Source organism: Lepisosteus oculatus, unplaced genomic scaffold, assembly GCF_040954835.1.
Source record: "Lepisosteus oculatus isolate fLepOcu1 unplaced genomic scaffold, fLepOcu1.hap2 HAP2_SCAFFOLD_70, whole genome shotgun sequence".
Classification (NCBI taxonomy): Eukaryota; Metazoa; Chordata; class Actinopteri; order Semionotiformes; family Lepisosteidae; genus Lepisosteus; species Lepisosteus oculatus.
Genome location: NW_027168257.1, coordinates 82,823 through 108,454, shown reverse-complemented (window position 1 = coordinate 108,454; position 25,632 = coordinate 82,823). Strand labels below are relative to the sequence as shown.

The window sequence follows — 25,632 nt, the reverse complement described above, 5'->3', positions numbered from 1 at the left end:
ATTGAGGTATCTTAGAGTTCTCCTTCGAAGACCCAGCACTCTCTTTTCTTTTCCCAGTGTTACTCATATCGAAATTCTTAAACCTAAAAAAAATAGTTTTTTTTTCTTTCAATTATAACTGAAGTTTAAACAAGTAGTGTTAAGTCCTTATTTTTCTGTAGTCAAAAAAAGCAAAAATTAACATTCAGGTCATGAAAAACTCAAAAAAAATCCTCAACCACTAAACTTTACCTCCCACCTGAGCGCCATCTTGAACGCCCCTACCACCAGAGAATGCTCAAGATTTCGGAAGCTGTCTCCGGGACGTGCTGATTCCACACATCCTGAATAAATCATGATATTGTTAGTTGCTGTAGCTAGACGTTCAAATGAGTTTCATGGCCAGATGGACTGTTTCCTCCAGCGGTATAGTATTGCAGTGAGACAGCACGATGCCTGCAAGACTATGTCACGCTAAACGCCACAGATTGTGTTTGTCCGTTCGTGTCAGTCATCCTGCAGCCACGGGAAGTGGGACACAAACATGCCTCAATGCTTTCAAGACGTTAGGATTTGTTTGTGCAACATCCGAGAAGAGTACTTGTGGCTTGAATGTGAACTGTACGTGCCCACCCCCTTTCCTCTGTAGTGCATGAGTTCCTCCCGGCATGCCCTTCGTCATTGTTCTGTCATCTTGTATTTAAAGGGTTGTATTTCTGCTGCTGAAAAGAATCAACGGGTTTCTTTGTTCCCAACGGAGCCCTTGTCTGTCATGAAATTCTTCAAAACCTCAAGCTAGAAGAAGACGACAAATATGAAGCGTTACAGCAACGACATGCCATGAGACGATTGATAACGATTTCCATAGGATCCCCGCGGTTGCCTGGCAACCGTCAGCTTTGCGCAGTGGCAGTATCGTAGCCTGTGAGGTTTAGCCGAGGCGGGATTATTGCTAGTTGAAAACTTTTCCCAATACCCCGCTTCCGCCGGTTTGCAATACAATCAGCGAAAGCTATTTTTGACAGTCTCGTTAGAGACTGAGCAAGGTGTTTAAAGACAGATTTGGTCATGGTGACATCATGGTAGAAAGAAGCGAGCTTGTTCCCAGTGGGCATTGATTCGTCGAATATACGTATATTTACGGCGAAATTACGGCTATACGTATATATACGTCGCCTCGACGTATAATCAACGTCGAATTGCAACCGTAAAATTGACGACATTAACAAACGCATATATAACGTCGAAAACACATCTAACACAGTGCATGAGGCTTTTTACTGTATGTATCGTGTGTGCCGCAACTAGGAGTATACGGCACTCTGCACAGTGTACGAAGTAAATTATTTTCGCAGCAATTAATTTACATGTGTATAATAAATATAGTAAATATAATAAATTAATTACTGCGAAAATAATTTACTTCGTACACTGTGCAGAGTGCCGTATACTCCTAGTTGCGGCACACACGATACATACAGTAAAAAGCCTCAGGCACTGTGTTAGATGTGTTTTCGACGTTATATATGCGTTTATTCATGTCGTCGATTTTACGGTTGCAATTCGACGTTGATTATACGTCGAGGCGACGTATATATACGTATAGCCGTAATTTCGCCGTAAATATACGTATATTCGACGAATCAATGCCCACAGCTTAGCATACAAGGGTTTTGCTGAGGGGTCTTGCCACCTGCCTGAAAAAAAACAGTAAAATGTTTGAGTGCCTATAGAGTTTCTATTTTTATTTTCTTGACAAAAGTTGATACCATTTCCTGGACACCCCGTCCCCCATCAGTGTGCGGTGCCCGAGGAAAAATCTGTAGGGGGGCGTCTGAAATTCTGAGGGGGGAGTGATATTTCGGTTGAAACGGAGCTGTTCGGTGCAGCTACCCAAATGAAATCTCGCAGCTATGCCATTGATTAGTGCTTCATGATAGAAGATAACGACTAGCAATCTGGTATTTGCGATGAAGTTCAGTTTCACATTTTTCGTCACTCTCACGGTTTGTATTGCCTGGAGCAAAAAGTACCATAAGCGTTCATTTTTGCAGCTACATGGACGTTCTGAATCGTTAAGAAAAAAATGTTGTAAAACCAACAGAAAGCACAGACTGCTATAACTAGTCCTAGTTATATAACAATTTTAAGTATTAAATCGTTACTGCAAGGAACTACTGCAAGGAATCGGTCCACCTGAGCAAACAGGATCGTAATGTTGACACTCAATAATATGTGCAGTTCCTGGACGGATAGCCCTCCTGCCCATCAAACAGACTGAGTGACTGTTCGTGTCATTTAGTGTTGTCTGACCATTGACAAAGTACAACTATTTTTTTAGGGCGCAAATTAAGTTAGGTAAAACTTTTTGCCCAAAACTGAAGGGGCGACATTCCCCCCTCCCCCCGTGATGCCAGGCCTGTCCCCATCCTATTCCATAATGTAATTATATATAATACCATACAACAGTGACCGATCCTTACTAACTGCATGCGTTAAAATTGCACATCAGCTCATAGCAGGGGGCACATAGCCGCGATGTATTATCAATGTTAAATTTCAACCATAATATCGACAACATTAATAAACGCATACGTTGAGAAAATATCGAACCCAGCATATTTTCCGGTTATATACCACAATGCATTGCTAGTATTCGTTGGTCACCATTTTGGACACGTTTTTCAAACGTAGAAGTATATCCGCAAATATCTCAGCAATCCTCTTTTGACGAGTAAGTATGAACAATAATAATACTATCTGAATACATACAGATCTTTCTTAATATTATTTTGATTAAAATAGTATGTGAATAAGCAAAAAAATGGCACATAAAATAGTGTGAATGGGGAAGATGACACAAAATCGTTTTGCCATTTCTCTTATTCTTATTCTATGTTGTACTTTCAAACTTTGGGTACTCTTTAATTAGGATAGACTTTATTGCTCAACTGCTATGATGCAAGCCAAATTTTATACATTGATTTCAGCTTTGAGCTTAGTAAACCGTTCATTTTTTAGATTATACTAAAGAAGATATTAATCATCATTTATTTGGGAAGTAATATTATATAATTTTCTCCTAGCTGCGGTGCTGAAGTCCCACCCTACATCAACAGAAAAAGAAATAAAGGAGCACACAATGTGTTACTTGAAGAATGCATATGCAAGGCAGGGGGCCAGGAGATCTGGACTCTGAAAATAATAGGTTTTTGGTTCTAACAGGACAATTAGACAGGGTTTGCAAATAGTGGACAAAAATCGTCTTAACTTCCATTGTAATATTTTTTTTTCTTGGAAATATAGAAGTTGTACATTTTAAAATGTATATTTGAATCAAAATGTGGTTTTGAGTTAGTGTGTTAATGTAATTAGTTTTGTGTTTGTCATTACTATACTGTATATTGCCATGTTACCAGAATTTGTAGGTGAAGTTTAAGACTAGTTGTGTTTTTTATGATTATTGCCCATATGTTGATTGTTGATTGATTGTATACAATGTATAATTTGAAATACATATGTTTCAGGTGTGAATGTGTATTTTCAGAATAAATTTCTAAACCTAATCATTGGCTTGGTTTACTTGTTTCTACACCTATAAAATCTATCTTTGATGTATAATAGACCTCTACCCATATACGTATAATAGACCTCTAAAATTATCCGTATAAAAGACCTCTAACCATATACGTATAATAGACCTCTAAAGTTATGCGTATAATAGACCTCTAACCATATACGTATAATAGACCTCTAAAGTTATCCGTATAATAGACCTCTAACCATATACGTATAATAGACCTCTAAAGTTATACGTATAATAGACCTCTAACCATATACGTATAATAGACCTCTAAAGTTATACGTATAATAGACCTCTAACCATATACGTATAATAGTCCTCTAAAGTTATCCGTATAATAGACCTCTAAAGTTATCCGGAACTCCAACCATATATGTATAATAGTCCTCTAAATTTATCCGTATAATAGAACTCCAACCATTTATGTATAATGAACGTCTAAACATAGACGTATAACTTTAGACGTACATTAGAATTTCATTCTAGACGAATTGTAGACCACATTTAGACGTCTAAGGTATGCGTTTAATAGACGTATATTATACGTCTTTTGCCCACTGGGTTACGTCTCAACAGAAACGCTCTTTAGCTCTTTCAGCGTTATGCAGAGAACAGCGTCTGTCGAGATCACTTTTGAGTCAGCGCGAAACGTCGTGTGCTGTCAGTTTGATTTCATATTGCTCGTAGCGGCGCCCGGCTTTTGTCTGTCAAACGTTAGGTTGCGCTTCTTCATGCTGCATCGTCGGCATGAGTGGAGCTTTATAAACGTCTGTACTTACTGCGCCCCATAAGAAATCGTTTGTCCCCGTTCAAAAGAGATTGTGCGATGTCCTGCAGCAAACCTTTGACAGTTTGAAAAGAGGAATTGATTCTGCTTCCTGTGCGTGCAGTAGTTACAAAGTTGAACGCCTTTACACGATCTGCTGCAGTTTTCAGTGGGCGGGCTTTGTCAAATGGCTTGGAAAAACGCACTGTGTTTCGGCTCGGGAAACATCATGAGCAGTGTCCTGCATGTTTTCTGTGTATAGCTGTCTTTTAACGCATACAGAATTCATTCGAAATCATTGATTTCTCCAATTAACAAGGGTCCCTTAAAGGATGAGTCAAAGTAACGTCTAATCGGATTAGTTTCCTTAGAGCTGGTTCAGAGTTTGCGCAAGAGTTTACCTTTCACAGATGCGCAAAGAAGAACGTTGGGGGTGCACGCTTCAAGGCGCCTTACAGCTGTAGGGAGTGATTCGAGGCGATTCATGGCGTGTGCTCGTTCCCTTATACCGTACGCCCCGGGGTGCAGTGCTACGATGACGTACAATACCGCTTGGGCACGTAACGGCGTTATATGCGAGTGCGGGACGTGAGGGTTTTCGTTTGTTCGTTTTGTTTTGCTCTGCTTTGCTTTGTTTTGCTTTCCATCGCGTTGGTAAGAGCGTAAATAAAAAGGCGATTCCTGCATCTACCACTAATGTAAGAGCTATTTCAAGTGCGACGTGGTGCGGCTTTCAAATGCTTGTGGGCATTTCTCTGTTGTTGATTCTTTTTTTGTGTGTAACAAAGTGGCATTTTCATGTCCGGACGGGGAGACTTTATCATTCCGACATGAAGCCACCCTTAAGTCCTCTGAGGCGTGTCTGTCTGCAAGGCTTGTATTGTGGAAATGTTTTTTTGAAACGGAGAACGACTTTGAAATAGGCTTCCGCCGGCGCCTCGCGATCCAGGTAAGATTGTAGCAAGAACGCAGCGGCAGCGGGGCTTGCTGTAGTCGTGGCCGAGTGGTTAAGGCGATGGACTAGAAATCCGTTGGGGTCTCCCCGCGCAAGCTCGAATCCTGCCGACTACGTTGTCCGCCTCCAGTTGGTGTGTTCCGGCGCAAGCAAAGAAGCGCGCCTCTTTGCTGTTTCTGGTGGTTTTAAAACACCCAATCGCTTGTACCCGCTGCCTTGGAAATAAATTCTTCAGCGTCCGTGAATGGCATTTTGCAGCTGGAAGCAGATGTCGACGCGTTTTGCACAGAGCACCAAAAAAGCGTCTTTTTTGAAGTCCCAGGCACTAAGCATTGGTGGTTCAGTGGTAGAATTCTCGCCTGCCATGCGGGAGGCTCGGGTTCGATTCCCGGCCAATGCAGTGGCTTTTGCAGCAAGCGGCTCCATCACTTGCATCCCCTTGCAACTCGCAACTCAAAAAACCCACTGAAGCTAAGCAGGTGTGAGCCAGGTCAGTACCCGGATGAGGGTGAGCTACAGGAAAAAACAAAGCTTTCAGCTGGAAGCGGTGTTAATGGTGCCGGCGGTGGGGCGCTCGCCCTGAGGTCTGTGCGGGTCCCAATGCCCCAGTATAGTGACGGAGATGCTGTGTTGTAAGAGGGCGCTGTCTTTTGGATGAGATGTAAAACCGAGATCACAGCGCTCTGTGGTCATTAAAAATGACCACCAAAACCTTTGACAAAAGCTTTTGGTAATTGATGGTCTTCAATAATGCTTCTCCTTTAGGTACATTTTAAATCAGCTGAAAAATGCTGTGAAATGGGGGGGCAATTCAGGCCAGTGTAGGATTTGGGTTACAAGAACCATGAAAATGCACGAGAAAGCCCGTACACTGAATTACACGGCTTTCTATTCAAAGGAGGGCAAAAGAAATTCCCTGAGATCGATTTTTTGCAGCACAGAGAGGATTACTGTCGTGAGGCCGGTTAGCTCAGCTGGTTAGAGCGTGGTGCTAATAACGCCAAGGTCACGGGTTCGAGCCCCGTACGGGCCAGGTCCTTTTCTCCTCTCTTACCAAAGCTGTTAGGTTCCTTTCCGTGGTGAGATGGGTTGTCATGCAACGCTGCCACATAGTGCCGACAGACAAGAGTGTTGCGGGAGAAGAGAAAAGTGTTTGAAGATTTAAGAGTGTCTTAGGTGGAGCCAAAATCAAGTGTCACAAATGCAAGTGGTTGGATTTCCAATGTTTAATATGGTAAAAATAAGCAGAAGTTATCTGCCGGTCATGGCACAATCTGCCATGCTTTTGTCAGATACTGTAAAGTGGTGTCGAACTGGAGCCTCACCATTTGCATATGTGAGGCTCCAGTTATACATCGAGTGTCACATTAAATGACAAAAATGAAGAGAGTTAAAGCAGCTAGAGAGGTTTTCTTACAAATTTTGAGTTGACACAGTTTTGGAAAATGTTTCCTTCACGCTGCACTGTACAACATAGGCAGCCAAGAGTCTCCAAAACAAAACAGAATTGACAGATAGGAGAAAATTCCCACTCGTCCTGAAGTTCCCAAAATCCAGCAGGTGGATTTTGGGAATGGCATACAGACCCCTGGCACAAGTGGTCTGTGCCAGGGGTCTGTATGCCGTTAACCATGCCGCTTAACCCAGTAGCACCACCACAGTCTTAAAGGAAACCGGTGTAACAACATGTCCGGGTAACTTTTTCCATTCACCCGCAGCCCTTTGTGTAAGGATGTGCCACATATGTGGCGTTTTTATCATAGTTATCATAGTTTTCTGATTTTGACCATTTAGATTTAATTGATTGTTGTGTTGAAAAGTCTTTTATTTTTATCACAGTGTAGTTTTCTGATTTTGAGATATGGAGCATTGGCGTTATTCACACAGCAGCTGTATCGACGAGCAGTGAAAAAAGTGTGGTGGAAACGTCGGACCCTAAGGTGGTGACTGCATCGGAGACGGCTGTTAAGACGCTGATCAAAACCAAACGTGTCAAGCCTTCGGAGAGAAATAATAACACGCCTAAAGACTTGGTGTTTGGTGATGTGGGAGACTCAGTGCGGTATATTGCACAGTTAGTATCAAAGGTGGGCACTAATGAGGTGGATAAAAAGCGGGGTTTAGAGAATCTAAGAGCCGCTTTAGCAAGTGTACATTCAGTGTTTCCAAAACTGATCCAGGTTTACGCCGCTAGACTCTTAGACGTTTTTTTCTAAAGAAGATGCTGATCTAACCTCTGGATTTCGTTACCTGATAATGCTATTTCATGGTGCACTGGCGAAGACCCACCGGGATAAATGACTAAACATGTGCATGGTGCAGTCCAGAGAATATTGGATGAACTTTCTCCAAACATCGGGGCGAATGATTTTGAACAGCTGCGTTTGACTGCGGGTGGTTTTAACAAACCCTTGTTCTCACGCAGGAGACAACCCGGAGAATTAAATGCTGCTGATTTTTTAAGCCACATCTCAGACCTCTTACAGAGCCACACAGAAATTCTCACCGATGACAGCCTCCGATTAGTGGTGACGATAGTTAGGAATATGCAGGGGGGTGCCCGTCGAAGATTTAAATCCGTTCTGGGTAATTGCTCAGAAAAAAGCGCACCTTATCGACTTACATTACACGGGCGGTAATCTGTGTTTCACTGGGAGTGTGTACGGTTTGTTGAATGAAGGTTGTACCAATGGGGAAATGTTACAGGGCGCTAAACGAATGCACAAAGAGTTGGGTTTTTCAGAGAATCAGAAAATTAGTTTGTCAGACATTACTGCTTTTGAAAAACATTTAAAGGTGGTCATTAAAATTTTGTACCATGACCAGGGTGATTGGAAATATTTTACAACGGGGCCCACACCACCTAATTCTAAAATACTTTTTGTTCTACTGCATGAAGAGCATTTTTATGGGGTTTTAAATTTTAAAGCTTTTGTGGGGGCGGCATATTTTTGCACTAACTACCATGCGGCGTATAGCCACAAGAACGCACACGCCTGTGTTAAAACTTGTAAAACCTGTTTAGATCCCCAGTGTTGCGAAATTGATGCAGAAATTCAGAATTGTCCGGCCTGTAAGGTCTTTTGTCGTAGCTCTCAATGTTTGGCGAGACACTTTCGGAATGCAGCGACGGGTGTTAGTAAGTGTGAGCGCAGGGTCTTTTGTGAGAAATGTGAGGTTTATAACCTCTCTAGTCACAAATGTAAAGAGAAACTGTGCTCGCATTGTAACAACGTGATCGACACCCCTGACACACATTTGTGCTACATACTGCCTTTGGACAACCCCAAAATTTCAAACAAGTACATTTTTTTCGACTTTGAATGCATGCAAGAAACGGGGACACACATACCAAATTACATCCATGCCCTTCATATTAACAATAAACGAAGCTGGGAATTTTATGGTGAAACTTGTCTAAAGGATTTTGTGTGTAAATTTATCGATAGACGTTTCAAAAACCATACATTCATATCGCACAATGGCAAGGGATATGACAATTACCTAGTAATCAGACAGTTGTAAGATGAAAAGATGGACGTTGAACTAATTAATCAGGGTGGTAAGATAATGTGTATGACCGTAAAAGCTCTGAACATCAGATTTATCGATTCTTTAAACTTTCTACCTATGAAATTAAGCAAACTGTCGGCCGCCATGGGGTTCCCCGGGGGTAAGGGTCATTTTCCACACTTGATGAACACTTCAGAAAACCAAAATTATGTCAGCCCGATGCCGCCGCCAGAACTTTACGGCGTTAACTACATGCTGCAGAGGGAGAAAGCCGAGTTTTTGGTTTGGTATGAAGAATGCAAGGGAAGTGTGTTTAACTTACAGAGAGAGTTGAAACGTTACTGCCAGTTGGATGTGGCAATTCTAAGAGAAGGCTGTGTCAGGTTTTGGGACAAGGTCATGAATATGACCAGACAGACACGCGTGACTGAGTCAGGGGCCGCCTGCGTTGTGTGCATCGACCCCTTTCAGTTTGTGACCATCGCTAGTGTCTGCATGGCCATGTTCAGACTTATGTTTTTACAGGAAGAGACGATAGCGTTGCTACCCCATGACAATTACCACCACCAGCAAAAACGATTTTCTACACCCAGCATTCAGTGGCTTATGTACATCGAACACACAGAGCCCGTTAAAATCCAACACGTGTTAACCACGGCCGGTGAGTTCAAGGTTGGACAAAGCTGAAAGCTCAAAGCTGAAATAAATGTATAAAATTTGGCTTGCATCATAGCAGTTGAGCAATAAAGTCTGTCCTAATTAAAGAGTACCTAAAGTTTGAAAGTACAACATAGAATAAGAATAGAGAAATGGCAAAACGATTTTGTGCCATCTTCCCCATTCACACTATTTTTATGTACCATTTTTTGCTTATTCACGTACTATTTTAATCAAAATAATATTAAGAAAGATCTGTGTGTATTCAGATAGTATTATTATTGTTCATACTTACTCGTCAAAAGAGGATTGCTGAGATATTTGCGGATATACTTCTACGTTTGAAAAACGTGTCCAAAATGGTGACCAACGAATACTAGCAATGCATTGTGGTATATAACCGGAAAATATGCTGGGTTCGATATTTTCTCAACGTATGCGTTTATTAATGTTGTCGATATTATGGTTGAAATTTAACATTGATAATACATCGCGGCTATGTGCCCCCTGCTATGTGCTGATGTGCAATTTTAACGCATGCAGTTAGTAAGGATCGTACTGTTGTATGGTATTATATATAATGACATTATGGAATAGGATAAACGAAGTAATACTAAGACATGTTCTTATGGATTTGTCTTACCTTGAGATATGTTATTGGATTTCAGGATTAACTTCCTCATTCAATGTAGTGGTGATTCTTTGCCTGGTCAGTACCTGGGTGGGAGACCTCCAGCGAACAATTAAGCTTGCTGCTGGAAGTGGTGTTAAGAGACTCTTAGGATCTTCCAGAGGTCTCTATCCAATAGCACTAGTTGCCTTAGAGCTGGCTCAAACATTGCTCAAGAGTCTACCTTTCACAGATGCGCAAAGATGAATGATGGGGGTGCACGCTTCAAGGAGCCTTCCAACTGTAGGGACCGATTAGAGACGATCCGTAGCATGTGTTCGTTTCCATATACGCCCCGTGTCTCAACGGTAGGACAGAGTCAAATACTGCCTCGACACGTAACAGCGTTATATTAAACCGCAGGACTTGAGGGCTGTTTTGTTTGAATGTTCAAGGCATTGGTAAGAGCGTAGGTCAAGGGCCATTGGTGCATCTCCTGTAACTGGAGCAAAAATGCTATTCAAAGTGCAGTGACTAAAATCGTCGTCCACATGTCTCCGTTGTTGATTGCTTTCTGTCTAAGAACGTTCTGTTTTCATGTCCGAACGGGGAGACTTTATCATTCCAACTTGAAGCCACCCTTAAGTCCTCTGAGGTGTGTGTGTGTGTGCTTGCACGTATGGCGTAAAAGGTTTCTTAAACGGAGAGCGAACTTGAAAAAAGTTGCCTCCGCTGCCGCCGCCGCCTCGCACTCCCTGTTCGATTGTAGCAAGAAGGCAGCGGCCACGGCGCTCGCTGTAGTCGTGGCCGAGTGGTTAAGGTGACGGACTTGAAATCTGTTGGGGTCTCCCCGCGCAGGTTCAAATCCTGCCGACTACAGCGTCCTTTGCATTTGGTTGCGTGCGTGCGTGTAAAAGGACCAGCGCCGTTTCGTTTTCGCTGGGACCTTTAACACTCTAAATCGCCTGGACCCGCAGCCTGTGAAATCGATTCTTCAGCACCCACGAAGGACGCTTTGCCGCTGGACACAGATACCGATGCTTTTCTGCAACGAGCTTTCCAGCTGAATTTTCTCGGCAGCTCCGTACTGAACCTGTTCTCCATTGCAACATAGCGGAGGCTCGTCACGTCTATAGCAAGGCTGTGTAGGACCGCATACGCCACAGTGACTTGTACACAGACCACATGAAAGGCAAGCAAAATACACTTTTAAAATTCCAAAGACTCACAAGGTCAGAGGAACAGCGATGACCTGAACAGATCTGTTACAGAAGTCTAGGTTGACCTTTTTAGAGCTGTAATTGCATTTTTGTTTAATAGAAGATCAAATCTACTCGCATGTACCAGCACCTTACAGTTTATTGATGTTAATTCTGTTTAAGTAATAAGATTGCTAACGATGTTGGACTTTAGCCGGTGTTTTTTAGAACAAATTGCTTACACTTCTGTAAGGAATACGCAGTACGTGCCTTTGTCAGTCATTGCTCACCATACCTGTAACTTTCTTATCTAACTCACTTCCTCAAATAGTGAAGGTCCACAAACATAAATGAAAAAAAACCCTTGTTGTAGATGAGGTGCACAAAAAAGCAGCCCCTGATAGTGTATAACACATTTGTACTATTGCAGAGACACATGTAACATATATATATACTGTATATATTTATATATGAAACAGAAATAGAAACAGAAACAGGAATCGCGTACTCACCTGGAGAATCTCTGTAGGAATATCTAGCATTTATCAATGGAAATAAAAGCTGCTTTAATACAGTGCATGTTCAAACTCAAACCCTCAGCTGCTGTTCTTGTTTGTTTTGGGACAAATTGCAACTGAGCATCGCATGAGCCGTTACGTACCCTTATCTGTTAGGGAATTTCAAGGGAGGAGTTAGGTCAGAATGGGTAGGCTGCAAAACAACAAGTAAAGATTTATTCCAAGATGAAACGTTGTGGCGGTTTTCTTATCTTTTTAGCATGGACTAAACTTTTACGTGTTCCTTATATGCTATATATGTATATATTAGCACCAATGTCGTTCTTAAAAACTAACATGAAATTGTCAGGGACATTCAGCTATATACAAAGACGAGACAGACAAAGTAATAATTCTGTATTAACGTGCCCTACATATTGACGCAATGATCGAACTAACTGACATGTTCTGATTCAGATCCCCTGCAGTTCATGCCAATTAGAACAATAGCAATGCTGAGTCCTCCCCACCCTACCGAGCACAAATTCAGCTGCTCTGCATGTTTTTTCATTGCAATTGAGCTCGGAGCTGGAGATGATCTCCATACAGTTCTGTGTTCACTAGCCCGCACTTGCGTGCTAATTTACGGGTTGTGGCAAATGCTTTTCTATAGTTCATATACATGACGGCAACCTGTTACCGAGGAACCTGAGAGGTTTAAAAGCCTCACGAGCCAGGCAGGACTCGAACCTACAATCTTCTGATCCGAAGTCAGACGCGTTATCCATTACGCCACTGGCCCATAGAACATGCGCTTGCACTCCACCACTGAGAGCTCTACACTGCTACTAGTAGTACACTTCCCCATCTAAATTTTCACAGCAAGAAACTTGTGTTTCCTACTATTTTTATCAGGTTTAAAATATCATCTCCTTAAAACAGAAAAAGTGTTGATGTGTCGTGCTGAAATTCCGATTGATTTTGAATTCAAAGAAAAAAGGTTTTCTTCCAAAACACCATGAAATTGTCACATCTTGCAGACAATAGGTGTATTCCATGTTGAAAAGAGAAGAAAGAAAACCATGGAGCCTTTTACAGGTGTGAGAAGACCTCACAGTCGAAACGCTGTTTCCGTTCTTCTCTTTTCAGCATGCAATAAACCCATTGCTTGTTCCTTTGCAGCCGAGGCATGCTGACGTAGCTACCCAGCTGAACATCTTGCAGACTCTACAGTACTTCTCTCCTGTAGAAGTAAAGCAGGGCTTGCTGGGTGAGCTTTTGCTCCGGTAAATTAGGTCACGTGTCATGTTAAATCACTTCTTCTAAACACAACATTTGCTGGTGCTAGCTTTCCCCATTAAAAAAAAGAGACATTTCCCTTACAGTACATGACATATCGTTTTTATTCTATCAATAAGTATAGAAATTAAACAAAAGAAAAAATGGTGTTGCCAAAGAATGCACAGCTTGGACATGAAAAGTGCCCGATAAATGCCATTTCTCATCATTTCTCTTGGCGTCAGTTCTGCTATTAAATGGGACGGAGGCAACGGGCTCAGAGAGCATGTTAAGTGCACACCGAACGCAGATGTGTCCAAGTGTCTGTAAAAGTGCGGTGCTCCCTAGTGGCTTAAAGTGCCCGCCTAGTAAGCAGGCGATCGTGGGTCTGAATACCAGTGGTGCCTCTCTCCGTGTCTTGTTGTGCCGAATGTCTCATTTCAGACAAACATGTACAGCTTGGTTCAGTTTAATGCAAGAATTCATTTCCTTTCTGGAATAACTTGTTTTTGAAGAAATCCATACAGCTTGTGAAAGATGAAATCCATTTCTTGGTTGTCAGTGGAAAAAGATTGCCGGCTGCAAGAAGCGCAAGTGATTGTTTTCTTTGACCATAAACCTGCAAATGTAGGGAGCACAAGCGGCCGTCAGTCTCTGTGGCGCAATCGGTTAGCGCGTTCGGCTGTTAACCGAAAGGTTGGTGGTTCAAGCCCACCCAGAGACGCATGTCTCAGTTTTTCCAATGTAAACATCATCACCGCTAAAGAAGATGGCGCAGAAGGCTCCACAGTCGAAACGTTTTGCTTCTTTTCTTCTCTTTTCAGCATGGAGTAAACCTTTGTTTGATCCTTTGCAGCCTAAGCATGCTGACGCAGCTACCTTTCTCTTAACGCGCCTCAATCATTATTCACCAAAACGATCAGCAGAATAAGTCACTTTGTGGTGATGTCACTCCTCTGCTTCACAAATGTCCTTAGTGACGGGCCATTTCTTTCTGCCATTTTTCCGGAGCGGTTATGGATTGCTCCATCATTTCCCTCTTACTTTCCATCACTAGATTGAAAAAAAAAACAGAAACAGGCTGACAGGACGACAATCAAATTGCAAAAACTCATCAAAGCACTCGATAAAGTATTTGAATCCACAAGTAGCTACAGATGTAGCCATTCAAAATGGGTGAGGTATTTCACGGCATACCGCGACACGCCCACCGGGGTATCACGCGGTATCACGTGTGTCACGTGACTAGCTATCCGGCGTCGCCTTGTAAAACCGCCAGGGGGAGCTTAACCTCTCATGTACAGCATTCGAGCCTTTAATTTTGAACTGTGTATCACAGCATGTTAATCATCAGTCATTCAAATGTTGGTATATTTTATGAAAGCAAGATTGCTCAGTTGGACAAAAGTACACAACCTACCTTTATCAGAAATATTTATGCATCAAAGCCTTTACTGAAGATATTACTAATAGTATTAATAATGGATGACTTTGGACAAGCTGTATACTCAAAGTATAATTTCTTTAGCACATTTGTACAAGCACTTGGAATCTGTCCAAGCCATACTTTGTCAGGCATTTTATTTTACTTCAACGGGGCATAAAAACTTCCTTGCTTTTAACAGGGCGTTTCATAATTTCTACTACGAGAATGATTTAAAATGCGACACCTATCATTCAACTAGAGCTTAAAATATCACAAGGAAAAATACACACCGGTATTCCATTTCTCCCTAAACATTGTAAGCTTCGAAGTCTTTAACTAACGTGATACCGGATACGTCAACAAGCATACTTTTAGAATTTGATTAAAAGGGAATATAATATGGAATCGCGTATCTCAAGAATTTAATAACGGTATGATTATATCCGTGTACTGCGGCAGAACTGTGTAGGGCTGTTTCGCCTGCCTGATCATGCGAGCTGTCTTGTAGCCTCCTGGTCTGGGTGCGTGACTACCAACTGGCAGGTTGTGTGTTCAAATCCAGCTGCTGCTGGACCTTCCAGTTTTATTTATTTATTTTTTAATCGCGTAACATAAACATATTACCGTATGCAAACTGTACTGTATACAATATGTATATGTATATTTAATGTCTTAACTGTGCCCGTTTAAGTATTGAATATTCATATCTAATTTTACCACTGAAGGGAAATCTTAACATAAACATACAGTATATGGCTGGTCTCGGTACTTTAAAGAAAAAAATACACACCAGTATTCCATTTCTCCCTAAACATTGTAAGCTTCGAATGAAACCACTAAATAAAGACATAAATATAGAAATCTTAAGATTTGTTTTATTTAATGTTGGTAGCAGGATGAACTGTCAGAGTGTATATTTTGTCGCAAAGTTGCTACAAGATGTTAACAGTGAAAAAGGTATTTAGAAATGAGTTATTTCAAGATGAAAAAGAAAACATACACGAAACATGGTTTCATTACGACCAGAATCGGTCTTGAGATATTTTTAACTTGATTTACAGTATTTGAGAGGTATGTCTTAACACCGATACTACAGTGCTTAAGTACTGCTCACGTATATGTTTCTAGGTTTATATTATGCATTTCATACGGTCAAATTACTTTTGAGCAACTAATAAGAAGCGCGAAACGGTATGCGTTTTAGTTTCGTTTTGTGCTGGAACCCGTGGATTGATTAGAGATATCAAGTACATACAAGTCATTTTTTAAATGTTGTAGTTCGTCTTGAAAAAATGTTATGAGTACATCATCTATCAACAATTACACAGGTTCTGTTTCCATATTGCGGATTTTGGTTAGGTACAGTATTATCAAATCCAGTGGCGCTGTGTGTTACTTTACTGAGTCCCAATCTGTGATTGAAACCTGTAAAACCGGTTTAATTCGTCACAGCCAGCACTCTTCAGGTGTGAGGGTCTTCTGCTCAGAATGAAACGCTAAAATGTTTGTGTATATTCTAATGGTAGTGGGGGCAGGGTGTGTGGGAACAGGTTTGTTCTTCACACCTGAAACATTTTCTCTGAAAGGATTTTCTTCGAAGTTTAACCGATCTTGTTACAGCATGTTACAGTTTACTATTATTAACCATATTAATTTTAAGTGCTTAATGTAAAATCTTGTAAAAATATATTTTCATTGTTCAAATATACATTAATATACATTAAGTCTGACTATCATATAATAAGTTAAATACAAAACTAAAGAAAAAATAGGGTTAAATATAATTCAAAATATTTTGCTAACAATGTTAACTGTTTATGAATAATAAAATGTATTAACTAAGGAGTAGGATGGCACAGTTGTTAGTATGTTTTTTGTTTTGTTTCTTTTTCATAAATACAACAGTAGTACCTGATGTCTCAGTGGCTTTCAAAATTAAATTATGCATGCAAACCTGTGAACTAGAAAGATAACTAAGATTTTAATACTAATTAAATGACCGCGGGCACTTCCCACCCCCTCTACATTCTCAGAGTAGAACAGACTAACCTTCTAATGAAAGACGGTCCACCCCCCACGGACAGGAAAAGTGCCCACAGGCACTTAAACTTAATATGGTCAGTAACGGTAAACAGTAACATGGTAAGAAGGAGCACGTACAAACGTTTTCGAAATAACCACATGTAAGACTCTGATCCTAAAAATGTTTAGGGAGAAAGTGGAATACTGGTGTGCTTCCAGAAGAATCAGTATGGCTCAGAGATTAAATAAAACTTCACAGACATTAACGAAGAGCATAACGCGTGTACTGTATACACTGCAAGTACTGTACAACCCAACTCTCTGCAGGAGTGCTGGCTGTGACGAATTGAACCGGTTTCACGGGTATTTTCAAAGTAAGAGGCGAGATTTCCAGCGAAAGACACCCCCTCAAAAACCCAGTAAATACAGTACTTACTAGTTAAAGGCTAGGCTCCCGACTACGGCGAAAGGAACCCTTCTTTCATTAGAAGACAATGAACATATTTTAGCCCTGAATGAATTAATAGCAAACATGGTTTACATAAAAGACATTTTTCCAAGAAAGTTTAGCCTTTGTCACTAATGAAACCACTAAATAAAGACATAAATAGAAAAATCTTAAGATTTTTAAAATACATGACTTTGCTAAAATTTATTTGAAAATAAAAACAATTACAACCGCCAGGGGAAAGAGAGAACAGGGGAGGGATGTTGGTTTTGCATAAGGGGCGGGGCTATGGAAAGTAGGTATGTTTGGGAATGTGTAGTTACATGTTCTGGCTGTTTGTGAATTATCGTTGTTGAGTATGGAGTGTTGAGGTATTGATTTTGTGTAATGTTTTATGTTGAAAATTGAGGTGGATTTTGTTTATGATAAACAGGATAAACTGGGATGGGAGGAAGGTTTGGTTTTGCATAAGGGGCGGGATTATGATAATTGGAGGACTTTGCGAGTGTAAAATGGTTTGATTATTTGATTTTGTATTGTGGTTGTTATCTATGTTTTTGGTTGGTATTATGTTTATATGGTTGTTTTTGTTGGTTGGTTGTTATTATGGTTATTAATAATACGATCTATAGTTGAAATCTGAGCCTAAATAAAAAGAAAAAGCAAGTGATTAGGTTTATGAGCAATCTAATTACTTATTCGTTTAAAAAGCTATATAAAATAAAGTTTATTATTAATTTGCTGGACAGAGCGGTGAACATTATTATGCATAAGACAAAGATAACGATCCTGATCAGTTTAGAAATCTGTGTACGCTGTAAGGTTTTTACTTCTTAAACTTTTAAAATACACGTTTTGAATAGAAAGAAATCCTCTTCCTGGTATAGCACACCAGCACGTCTTTTTTCTCCAATCAGAGGGGTCAGCCAATCACCATTCTGCGTTGGGTAGCAACGGGTGACTGTTCTCAGGCGGAAGATGTAAACAGCTTAATGTTCGTGTTAAATATTTTTTTTTAATTCAATTAAACGGGCACAGTTAAGACATTAAATATACATATACATACTGTATACAGTACAGTTTGCATACGGTAATATGTTTATGTTACGCGATTAAAAAATAAATAAATAAAAATGAAAAGTCCAGCAGCAGCTGGATTCGAACACACAACCTGCCAGTTGGTAGTCACGCACCTAGACCAGTAGGCTACAAGAAAGCTCGCATGATCAGGCAGGCGAAACAGCCCTACATAGCTCTGCCGCAGTACACGGATATAATCATACCGTTATTAAATTCTTTAGATACGCGATTCCATATTATATTCCCTTTTAATCAAATTCTAAAAGTATGCTTGTTGACTCCGGTATCACGTTAGTTAAAGACTTCGAAGCTTACAATGTTTAGGGAGAAATGGAATACTGGTGTGTATTTTTTTCTTTAAAGTACCAAGACCAGCTATATACTGTATGTTTACGTTCCAAAATTAATATCGTTTATGGCCTTCACACGCGTTACAGTATGCTCCTATTCTTTTTATGCTCAGCTACTAAGATTTCCCTTCAGTGGTAAAATTCAATATCTACAACGGGCACAGTAAAGACGTTTACAGTAAGTCTTTCTACGACAGACCAACGGACCACGAGTGCCCCTGTCGGTCAACCAATCACGCACCCCGGTATCGCGTGTCATCTTACCTGCGGTACGTGTCTGTACCGCTTACTTTGAATGGCTGCATCTGTACGAGCAACTTTGTCCTGGCTTGCATGAAAGTTGGAAAATGTCAAAAAGAAAAAGATGGTGGCTTTTTCATATTCGTTCTTTTATTTTTAGTTCGTTGGCTCTTCTGTCCACTGTCCTCCTGCCTGGCTCTTGACCTGTGACTGTCTGAACGCACACAGTAAAATTTCATGTGGGGGATTTGTCCTGAGCCTCTGTGAAAGACCCACCCACCCCTATAAATAACTGCTCTAGAAACACATGAATGCAAAACTAAACCACAGCTTAAAGAGGAGCTTGTCATGACCGCCAGGCAGTTAAGACCAACTCATAAGCGATCTAATCAGCACCAGCAGTGGGTGATTATTAACAAACGCCGCCGCACGAGTTAACCCACCTGCACACACTCCACCGTGCGGTACGCAGTGCTATTTTTACCATCTTTACCTGCTTCCCGCTGCTCGGTATTGAGTCTACTCCTTGAGAGCTCTACCTGGCGTTTTTCCATTACCTCGTTTATTCTGGATATTGGACTCCCCTTCTGCCTTTTCGACTTTGGACCTCGCCTCTCACCTCGGACTGTTTGCCACCAGTGTTCTCCCTGGATTACGACTTACCTTACGCCTCTTGACCACGAAACAAAGCAAAGCAGAGCAAAACAAAACGAACAAACGAAAACCCTCACGTCCCGCACTTGCATATAACGCCGTTACGTGCCCAAGCGGTATTGTATGTCATCCTAGCACTGCACCCCGGGGCGTACGGTATATGGGAACGAGCACACGCCATGAATCGTCTCGAATCACTCCCTACAGCTGTAAGGCGCTTTGAAGCGTGCACCCCCAACATTCTTCTTTGCGCATCTGTGAAAGGTAAACTCTTGAGCAAACTCTGAACCAGCTCTAAGGAAACTAATCCGATTAGACGTTACTTTGACTCATCCTTTAAGGGACCCTTGTTAATTGGAGAAATCAATGATTTCGAATGAATTCTGTATGCGTTAAAAGACAGCTATACACAGAAAACATGCAGGACACTGCTCATGATGTTTCCCGAGCCGAAACACAGTGCGTTTTTCCAAGCCATTTGACAAAGCCCGCCCACTGAAAACTGCAGCAGATCGTGTAAAGGCGTTCAACTTTGTAACTACTGCACGCACAGGAAGCAGAATAAATTCCTCTTTTCAAACTGTCAAAGGTATGCTGCAGGACATCGCACAATCTCTTTTGAACGGGGACAAACGATTTCTTATGGGGCGCAGTAAGTACAGACGTTTATAAAGCTCCACTCATGCCGACGATGCAGCATGAAGAAGCGCAACCTAACGTTTGACAGACAAAAGCCGGGGGCCGCTACGAGCAATATGAAATCAAACTGACAGCACACGGCGTTTCGCGCTGACTCAAAAGTGATCTCGACAGACGCTGTTCTCTGCATAACGCTGAAAGAGCTAAAGAGCGTTTCTGTTGAAACGTAACAAGCTCGTTTCTTTCTATCATGATGTCACCATGACAAAATCTGTCTTTAAACACCTTGCTCAGTCTCTGACGAGACTGTCAAAAATTGCTTTCGCCGATTGTATTGCAAACCGGCGGAAGGGGGGTATTGGGAAAAGTTTTCAACTAGTAATAATCGCGCCTCGGCTAAAGCTCACAGGCTACGATACTGCCACTGCGCAAAGCTGACGGTTGCCAGGAAACCGCGGGGATCCTACGGAAATCGTTATCAATCGTCTCATGGCATGTCGTTGCTGTAACGCTTCATATTTGTCGTCTTCTTCTTCTAGCTTGAGGTTTTGAAGAATTTCATGACAGACAAGGGCAACGTCGGAAACAAAGGCCGTTGTGAGAAAACCGTTGCTTATTTTCAGCAGCAGGAATACAACCCTTTAAATACAAGATGACAGAACAATGACGAAGGGCATGCCGGGAGGAACTCATGCACTACAGAGGAAAGGGGGCGGGCACGTACAGTTCACATTCAAGCCACAAGTACTCTTCTCGGATGTTGCATAAACAAATCCTAACGTCCTGAAAGCATTGCAGCATGTTTGTGTCCCACTTCCCGTGGTTGCACGACGACTGACACGAACGGACAAACACAATCTGTGGCGTTTAGAGTGACATAGTCTTGCAGGCATCGTGCTGTCTCACTGCAATACTATACCGCTGGAGGAAACAGCCCGGGTTCGATGAGCCTTGGAATGTGACTTGGAAAGTGAAGCCTTTTGAAAGAGGTAAAACACTGCTCAAAGGAACTGAGGGAGAATCTTACAGGGGATTCTGAGCAGTGTCTAAATAAATAAATTCTTCAGCGTCCGCGGATGGCATTTTGCAGCTGGAAACAGATGTCGACGCTTTTTGAACAGAGCACCAAAAAAGCGTCTTTTTTGAAGGTACAGGTATTGAGCATTGGTGGTTCAGTGGAAGAATTCTTGCCTGCCAAGTAAGAGGCTCGGGTTCGATTCCTGGCCAATGCAGTGGCTTTTGCATGCTCACCACTATACCACCAACACACGCCCACAGGATCCCAGCAGGACACCACCAGAGAATGATCACGATTTCGGAAGCTGTCTCCGGGACGTTCTGATTCCACACATCCTGAATAAATCATGATATTGTTAGTTGCTGTAGCTAGACGTTCAAATGAGTTTCATGGCCAGATGGACTGTTTCCTCCAGCGGTATAGTATTGCAGTGAGACAGCACGATGCCTGCAAGACTATGTCACGCTAAACGCCACAGATTGTGTTTGTCCGAATTTGAACTTTCACAAAATCATGCTAGCAGACAAATGCGCCTCAGAGGACTTAAGGCTGGCTTCAAGTTGGAATGATAAAGTCTCCCCGTCCGGTTAGGAAAAGGGAACTTTGTTAGACAGAAAGAAGGAAGTAACAATAACGGAGAATTGTGTGCAAGGATTTTAGAAGCTGCGCAGCCCTGCAGTTTCAATAGCCCTTTTATTCGTGTTAGATGCTGGAATTGCCTATTTTTGACGCTCTTACGAATGCGATGTCAACGAAAACAGAACAAAGCACAAAAAAACCCTCAAGCCCTGCAGTTGGATAGAATGCCGTTACACGTCCAAGCCGTATTTGACTTCATCCTACCATTGCAACACGGGGCGTATATGGAAACGAACACACGCTACGAATTGTCTCTAATCAGTCCCTACAGTTGTAAGGCGCCTGGAAGCATGCACCCCCATCATTAATCTTTGCGCATCTGTGCAAGGTAAACTCTGGAGCAGTCTTTGAAACGGCTCAAAGGAAACACGTGATTGATTCCATGTGCATCTGGTGTTCATTTCTTATTTACATTTAATTCAAGGGAAAGGCTTGGGTCAGTTTCAGACGGCCTCCAACAGCGAGATTCAAGCGCCCCACCTTCAGCCCAATCTGCGCCACCAGAACGCCAACGGCTCCTCTGCTCTCCGGGGTGCGGTTGTGACCCCGTAACCGAAAGTGTTGGTGGCAGACAAATGGAGACTAACAGGTGACGTCCTAGGACATGACTACATTGTGACACTCGGTGGGGATGGTGACCATTGCTTGGAAAAGAGTGCGAGGCCCCTTTAGAAAAACATTTTGTTAACAGGCATTCTGCCTCAGCCTAAACACCTATAGCTTGAAAAGCGCATGCTATTAGACAGGCACCTCTGCAAGACCTTAAGAGTCTCTTAAACTAGTGATAGTAAGGTGTTCCCAATGGGCGATGTTCGGCTTTCAAATCATCTCTCCTTGGAAGCGCCGAGATGCAGCTGTTTAAGGCTTAGAAGCAGCTGACTGTTTCACTACCTAGCTGATCACTGTCAGTCAGGGAGCTCAGAGGTGAAAAGCCTGTCTGAGAGACAATTCGCCGTCGATCAGTTCAATATGTTCCGTACCAGCTCGGCGCACCTGAGATCATCTTGGTAGCCGTGTAGCTCAGATGAGCGAGAGCGTGTGTGTGTGTACCACCGTGATTGGATGCCGGTCCTTCTCAGGTCACAGTAAACCTTCTGCTGCCTAACTTCCCTTATTTTTGGGGATCCCTTTGAAAAAGCAAAGGAAAAAAAAACTGGCTCTTCATCAGCGTGATCAACCTCACCCAGTGTGGCGCAGTGGCCTAATGGCTAAGGCACTGGCACTCTAAGCCAGGGATTGTGGGTTCGAGTCCCATCTGGGTTGCTCCTGTCCCCTTTTGAGAGTACAAATGTCCTTGCAATTTGCGAAGCTGCAACCCCACCTTACTCAGTGAGCGTCTCTGCTTTTCTCTCACATACAGTTGGGAGAAAAACTTTTGTAAACAGCCCTTCGGAATGATGTGGATTTCTGCATGAATGGCTCCTAACATGTGATCTTATCTTTATCTTAGTCATAATAATCAATAAAGAGAGTCTGATTTAACAAACAACACACGCCCAACATTTGACATTGCTGTTTTAACAAATGTTTTAAACAATCAAGGTCATTGATGGAAAAAGTACGTGAACCCTTATATTAAGGAGCTAGTGGAACCTCCTTTATTGACAAAAACCTCAACCCCCACTTTCTGTAGCGGCTGGTCAGACCTGAGCAGCGGTTAGGAGGTATTTTGGCCTATTCCTCTATGCAAAACTTTCAGTTCATGTATATTTTTGGGATGTCTTGCGCTGAACGGCCTGCTTCAGATCATGCCACAGCACTTCAATGGGATTGGGGTCAGGACTCTTACTTGGCCATCCCAAAATACGGAATTTCTTCTGTTTCAGCCACTCTGTTGTTGATGTACTCCTTTGTTTTTGTCATGCTGCATGACCCAGCGTCTTTCGAGTTTTAGATCACAGGCAGACACCCTGAAATTCTGCTGTAGAATTTCCTGATACATCTTGGAATTCATCGGTCCCTCGATGATTGCAAGCCCTACAGCCTCCGCCATGCTTCCCAGGTGGGATGAGGTTTTGGAGTTGGTATGCAGTGTTTTGTTATCTCCAAACATAACGCTGTGCACATTTACCAACAAGTTCAACTTTTGTCACGTCTGTCCACAGAACATTGTTCCAGGAGTTGCTGTGGAACATCCATGTGGTCTTTAGCAAACTTGAGAGGGGCAGTGGTGGTTTTTTTGTTGGGGAGATCAGTGGTTTCCTCCGTGGTGACCTCGGATGATCACCACTCCTGTTCAGATTTCTTCTTATGGTGGACTCATGAACACAGACGTAAGACAAAGTCAACCACCTGTTCGCTAGATCCCATCCCCACTCAGCTAGTCAAAGATTCCCTCGAAGGACTGGCAGGACCTATAATTAGTATGATGAATGCATCGCTTGCGTCAGGCGTTGTACCTGATCAATTTAAGGTAGCAGTTGTTAGACCGCTCCTTAAGAAGTCAAATTTGGATCCACAAGTTCTTAACAACTACAGGCCTGTCTCAAAGGTCCCATTTCAATCTAAAAGTCTTGAGAGAATAGTTGTTGCCCAACGTCAATCGTATCTGGATTCAAATAATATAATTGAGAAATTTCAGTCTGGTTTCTGAAACTGCATTAACGAGAGTCGTAAATGATATTCTCTTAGCTACTGATGCAGGGAATGCAACAGTGCTTGTGCTTCTAGATCTTAGAGCTGCCTTTGACACGGTTGACCTCTCTGTTTTGTTACACAGGCTTGAGTTTGAGGTTGGCTTATCTGGAACCGTCCTTCAGTGGTTTACTTCACATTTTACTCATCGTTTTCATTATGTTCAAATATCTAATAATTGTACTGCTTCATCAACGTCACCAGTTCAATTTGGGGTACCAGACGGATCAGTGCCGGGACCAATATTGCTCTCTCTCTCTACATGCTGCTGCTAGGTAGGATAATACGAAAAAATAATATGAACTTCCATTCATATGCTGATGACACTCAAATAAACATTTTGTTTACACCAAACGACAACTCTTCTATTATCACTTTAGTTAAATGCATTAATGAAGGAAAGACTTGGATGTGTGAAAACTTTTTGTTACTCAACTCTGAGAAAACTGAGGATCTGTTGATCGGAGGCAACAATACTGATAGGACTACTATAACTTCAGCACTTAACTCAGAGGATTTAAACATTTGCCTCAAAGAGACAGCACGTAACCTAGGCGGCATATTAGACACAAGGCTCTTAACAACTTGCATTGTTAAGTGCCTTGGGACAACCTTGTTGTGAAAGGCGCTATATAGAAATACATTGATTTGAACTGAATTGACAATGTAAAATGTTGTGTGTTGTTTGTTAAACAAGACTGTCTTTATTTATTATTATGCGTCAGATGAAGATCAGATCACATTTTAAGAGCCATTCATTTAGAAATCCAGATCATTCGTGTTTTAAAAGTCGCGGGAAAAGCGAAACGGGTGCTTCTCCTTTGTTGCGCAGACACACGACGACACCGTAGGCGGCAGGACTTGAAGCTTCGCGGGGAGACCCCGACGGCTTTCTAATCCATCGCCCTAACCACTCGGCCACGGCTGCAGCACGCGCTGCCTTCTTGATACAGTCTAACATAGAGTGCCGGGCGGCGGCGGAACCCTTTTTCAAAGTCGCTTTCGGTTTAACAACAACAAAAAAAAATTTCACAAAATGCATGCTAGCAGACAAATGCGCCTCGGAGAACTTAAGGCTGGCTTCAAGTTGGAATGATAGTCTCCCCGTCCGGTCAGGAAAAGGGAACTTTGTTAGACAGAAAGAAGGAAGTAACAATAACGGAGAATTGTGTGCAAGGATTTTAGAAGCTGCGCAGCCCTGCAGTTTCAATAGCCCTTTTATTCGTGTTAGATGCTGGAATTGCCTTTTTTTGACGCTCTTACGAATGCGATGTCAACGAAAACAGAACAAAGCACAAAAAACCCTCAAGTCCTGCAGTTGGATAGTTGGATAGAATGCCGTTACGCGTCCAAGCCGTATTTTCAAGACGTGATTCCCTGAGTCAAAAAAATTTGTAAGTTCTTTGGATGATCTGTGGACCGATCTTTCACGATGAAGAATTCCT

At 42.1% G+C, this 25,632-nt stretch overlaps 7 non-coding genes across 7 annotated transcripts; 5 read left to right on the top strand and 2 right to left on the bottom strand.

Annotated features, from left to right (window-relative positions):
* Positions 1 to 874: 874 nt before the first annotated feature.
* Positions 875 to 1,016, top strand: LOC138233692 (U4 spliceosomal RNA). Its single transcript, XR_011187621.1, has one exon. It is a non-coding gene; the product is annotated as a U4 spliceosomal RNA (small nuclear RNA).
* Positions 1,017 to 5,612: 4,596 nt separating this feature from the next.
* Positions 5,613 to 5,683, top strand: trnag-gcc (transfer RNA glycine (anticodon GCC)). The gene has a single exon. It is a non-coding gene; the product is annotated as a tRNA-Gly (tRNA).
* Positions 5,684 to 6,242: 559 nt separating this feature from the next.
* On the top strand, positions 6,243 to 6,316 carry trnai-aau (transfer RNA isoleucine (anticodon AAU)). The gene has a single exon. It is a non-coding gene; the product is annotated as a tRNA-Ile (tRNA).
* Positions 6,317 to 10,860: 4,544 nt separating this feature from the next.
* On the top strand, positions 10,861 to 10,942 carry trnas-uga (transfer RNA serine (anticodon UGA)). Its single transcript has one exon. It is a non-coding gene; the product is annotated as a tRNA-Ser (tRNA).
* A 1,546-nt stretch (positions 10,943 to 12,488) lies between these two features.
* trnar-ucg (transfer RNA arginine (anticodon UCG)) lies at positions 12,489 to 12,561 on the bottom strand. Its single transcript has one exon. It is a non-coding gene; the product is annotated as a tRNA-Arg (tRNA).
* Positions 12,562 to 13,687: 1,126 nt separating this feature from the next.
* On the top strand, positions 13,688 to 13,761 carry trnan-guu (transfer RNA asparagine (anticodon GUU)). The gene has a single exon. It is a non-coding gene; the product is annotated as a tRNA-Asn (tRNA).
* A 6,429-nt stretch (positions 13,762 to 20,190) lies between these two features.
* LOC138233695 (U4 spliceosomal RNA) lies at positions 20,191 to 20,332 on the bottom strand. Its single transcript, XR_011187624.1, has one exon. It is a non-coding gene; the product is annotated as a U4 spliceosomal RNA (small nuclear RNA).
* Positions 20,333 to 25,632: the final 5,300 nt, after the last annotated feature.